The sequence below is a fragment of the Leptonychotes weddellii genome, unplaced genomic scaffold (assembly GCF_054177405.1).
Source record: "Leptonychotes weddellii isolate Sample4059 unplaced genomic scaffold, ASM5417740v2 HiC_scaffold_17775, whole genome shotgun sequence".
In the NCBI taxonomy this organism is placed as follows: domain Eukaryota; kingdom Metazoa; phylum Chordata; class Mammalia; order Carnivora; family Phocidae; genus Leptonychotes; species Leptonychotes weddellii.
In genome coordinates, this window is record NW_027761785.1 from 1 (window position 1) to 4,067 (window position 4,067).

The 4,067-nt window shown below is 36.1% G+C and overlaps 1 non-coding gene across 1 annotated transcript; it reads right to left on the reverse strand.

Annotated features, from left to right (window-relative positions):
* Positions 1–592: 592 nt before the first annotated feature.
* LOC102725949 (uncharacterized) lies at positions 593–3,950 on the reverse strand. The gene is made up of 2 exons (XR_014141899.1): positions 1,068–3,950; positions 593–757 (listed from the first exon to the last, which is right to left on the reverse strand). It is a non-coding gene; the product is annotated as an uncharacterized LOC102725949 (transcript).
* Between the last annotated feature and the right edge of the window lie 117 nt (positions 3,951–4,067).

Sequence of the window (4,067 nt, forward strand, 5' to 3'; positions counted from 1 at the left end):
GTGCTGGATGCCTTCCTACCTGGATTGTATCTATGGGGATTTTCTCCAGCGTGGATTTTTTGATGTATAAAAAGGCCAGACCTTCTGCTGAAGGATTTACCACATTCTTTACATCTATAGGATTTCTCCACAGTGTGGGTTCTTAGGTGTTTACAAAGGGATGCACTATGACTGAAAGCTTTTCCACATTCTTTACAGATGTAGGGTTTCTCTCCAGTATGAGTTCTTTGATGCTGAATGAGAGCTGAACTTTGGCTGAAAGCTTTCAAACATTCTCTACATTTAAATAATTTCTCTCCGGTGTGGTTTTTCTGATGTTTACGAAGGGAAGAATTGTGAATGAAGGCTTTTTCACAAATGCTACATTTATACCGCTTCTCTGCTGTTTTGATTTTTGGTTGGTTAAGTAAGTTTGAATTCTGCTTGAAACTATTTCTTTGTATTTCATATTTTGAGGGTGTTTTTTCTCTAGCAACCCTCTGTTGCTTAACAAAGACTGATTTCAGGCTGAAATTTTGGCCAAAGTCAATATTTTTATGGTTTCTTTCTACAGTGAGGATTTTTGTATGGGTGATTGAAATTATTTGTAAACTTTCTTTTTTGTCCTTTTGTTTCTTTAATCTTTCTTCATATATGCAGGGTTTTTCTGATATGAAATTCCAGGGTTCATCCCTTTTGAGTCTTTTCCTTCTTAGCCCCTGAAATGATGAATCTTGGGTTTGAGTTGACTTTGTAGTTTTAGGACTGCTCTTACATCCTGGAAAACAAAAAATCACTAATGATTCACATGATTGGCTGAGACTTAATGTGTAGAAAGAATAAATATTAATGATATTTAAATAAGGGCTTACTTTCTAATAGATACTAGCAAGAGGAATAAATAGGAAAGTAACACAAAGAAAACAATAAATGGAAGAGGGCAGAAGGACAGCGTGACTAAAAGAATAAAGGAAGCTAATTTAAGGAAGGCGAAAGTGTATGAGTGACCAGGAGAATGAACAGGGAGACAGGACTGGGAGGGTATGAATTAAGTGCAGTCTGGTATCCAAAGCCTATGACAGACTTACACATTATTTATATGACATTCTTCTCATTTATGTAATTATTTCTAATGTTGAATATCATTCCTCCTTTTTCTACACACCAAACTTCTCTGTAGCCTTCAGACTCAGTTCCAGTGTTAATTGCTCTGTGTACCCTTTCGTGAATCCAGCTCCAACAATCCATTCCCCTTATTATACCACTTACTAAGATATATTATAATGTACGTACCTAAGGGGGAAAATTATGAGTATATTTAGAGACAATGAGAAAACCTTCAAAAAAATTCAGCACCACTAACAGTAAAAACATTCAAGAAAATAGGAATTGAGGGATACTTGCTCAATATGCTAAAATACATAAAGTTTAGTCCTAAAACCAGTATCCTATTTAATGAAGAAAGACTAGAGGCATTTCCACTATGATCAAGAACAAGGGGTGCCTGGCTGGCTCAGTAGGTAGAGCGTGACTCTTGATCTTGGGTTTTTGAGTTTGAGCACCACGTTGAGATTAATTAAAAATAAAATCTTAAAAAAAAAAAGAACAAGACAAGGATGCCCATTATTTTCACTTCTATTCAACATTCTACTAGATGTCTTAATCAATTCAGTTACATAAGAAAAACCATTTAGATGCACAAGGATGAGTAAAGAGGAAATGAGGAAATAAAACTACCTCTATTTGCTGGTGTTATAATACCCTGTCTACATAACTCCAGAAAATCAATGATAAAACTTGATCAGTGATGTAGCAGGATATGAAATTAACATGCTAAAGTCAATAACCTTCATTGACACTAGCAAAGAATTGGAGGAATGAATTTACAAGAAACATAAAAAAACTTGAGGAAAAATTTAAAACAGACTTGAATGATATTAAAGTACACCTGAACAATGGAACAGCGTCTCCTATTCTTGGATAGAATGACTCAATGTTATAAAAATATAAAGATACTTTAAAGAAAATATGTAAAGATATTTTAAGTCCTGTATAGAGGTCAGGATTTTTCAACCTCAGCTTACATTTGAGGACAGACAATTCTTTGCTGTATGGCTGCCCTGTGTATTACCATCTACCCTGTCCACCACTCGCACCCTTCCTCAAGCTGTGACAACCCAAAATGTTTCAAATATGCACATCATATATATATACATATATATATGCTTAAAGTTTTCATAATAAAACTAAAAATTAAGTCTTCCATTTTCTGTCAGTCCTTGCAATAAGATTGAGTAGGTTAGTCTTTTTCCTCTTAAAGATCATATCTAATAAGAAACTTGCAATTTTAAAAGGTTTCTGCACATGAATTTAAACATATCAATATTACAAAGGAAAAGATCTTTAAAAACTACTTTCACTTAAAAAAATACTTTCTAAGTAGAAAATAAGAATACTTACAGAATGATAAAACTTACGTTTAAATAGTAAATACCATAGCCTTCTGGGTAACTAAAGACAATGTTAGGTGGATAGTAAGCAAACTATCTAAATTACTTCCCCAAATGATAAGAAATAACTTCATAACTGTGAGACTTCTTTTTTTGTTTGTTTGTTTATTGAAATTTTTATTTAAATTCTAGTCAGTTAACATATAGTGTGATATTGGTTTCAGGAGTAGAATTTCGTGATTCTTCACTTACATATAACACCCAGTGCTCATCATAACAAGTGCCCACCCATCACCCACTTAGACCATCCCCCACCCAGCTTACTGTGAGACTTCTATCCAAATCTTCATCTTCAACATTACTTGAGAAAGAAGAAGGAAAATGCCAAAACTTGTAAAATAAATGTGAGTTAAGAGAGGAAAAAGTAGATATGAAGGAAGATGGCAGAGTAGGAAGCTCCAGGATTCTGTTTCCCCACCTAGACAACAATTGAACTGGCAGAATCTGGCTGCTCCAATAATTCTGAAACTGTAGAATCTACCTGAAGGCTGGCAGCTTCTAGGGGAAAGCCTGGTTGATAAATTACAGGTAATTTCAGTTACTGGCAGCCACCGTGCCCCAGCCCCCAGCCCCCAGCCCCAGGGCAAGCAGCTGTCCTGACAGTCCTTAGGTAGCTCGCAGGCGCAGGTGACAAGAGCCTTGCTGTTCAGTTGTAGATCTGGGTTCTGGCGGAGGAGTATTCTTGGGGGCATGGAGGTGCAGATACAAAAGCAGCCTGCCCTTGTTGCCCCACTGGCTGAAGCAGCTGCCGGGGGATTTAAGGGACAGGGCCGGACTTCCCTCTATCCTCTCACGCTCACATTTTACCTTTTTCCCACATTGGGGAACCACATATTTAAGTACAAGGACATTCAAAAGTAACCACATACATGGGAAATTTAGAAAGTCACCATACATGCCAAGGGAAAGATAAAGGCTTGGAAAAGACATGAGAAAACCTTTAGTTTATATCTCAGGCTGGTCCATGGCACAAAGACACCTGACAACAATAAAAAAATCAGTTCTATATAAAAATATATGTATTCATATATACAACTACCATTTTTCCCTGTTATAAAGTGATTTTACTGAATTGATTTGGACATACTGTAGGTCAAATAATATTTTCCAAAGATAACAATTATGGACTTTAAAACTCAACATAAAATTAGTAGCTTCAATAGTATTAGTCATACTCCCCATCAACAGCATGATGAAATAATTCAATTATGTAGAAATACAGAACTCTAGGACTAGCTGGAAACTTGGGAATTGCTTAGCATAATATTTTCATTTCATGAGAAAACTAGACTCAAAGATTAAGCGATTTACCCAAACTGAAATACCTAATAGTAATAAAGCTGGAAATCAAACCAATTTTTCCTAAAACTAAAATTTTTTTTTTTATTCTTATGTTAATCCCCATACATTACATCACTAGTTCTAGATGAAGTGTTCCATGATTCATTGTTTGTGCATAACACCCAGTGCTCCATGCAGAACGTGCCCTCCTCAATACCCACCACCAGGCCAACCCATCCTCCCACCCCCCTCCCCCCCAGAACCCTCAGTTTGTTTTTCAGAGTCCATCGTCTCTCA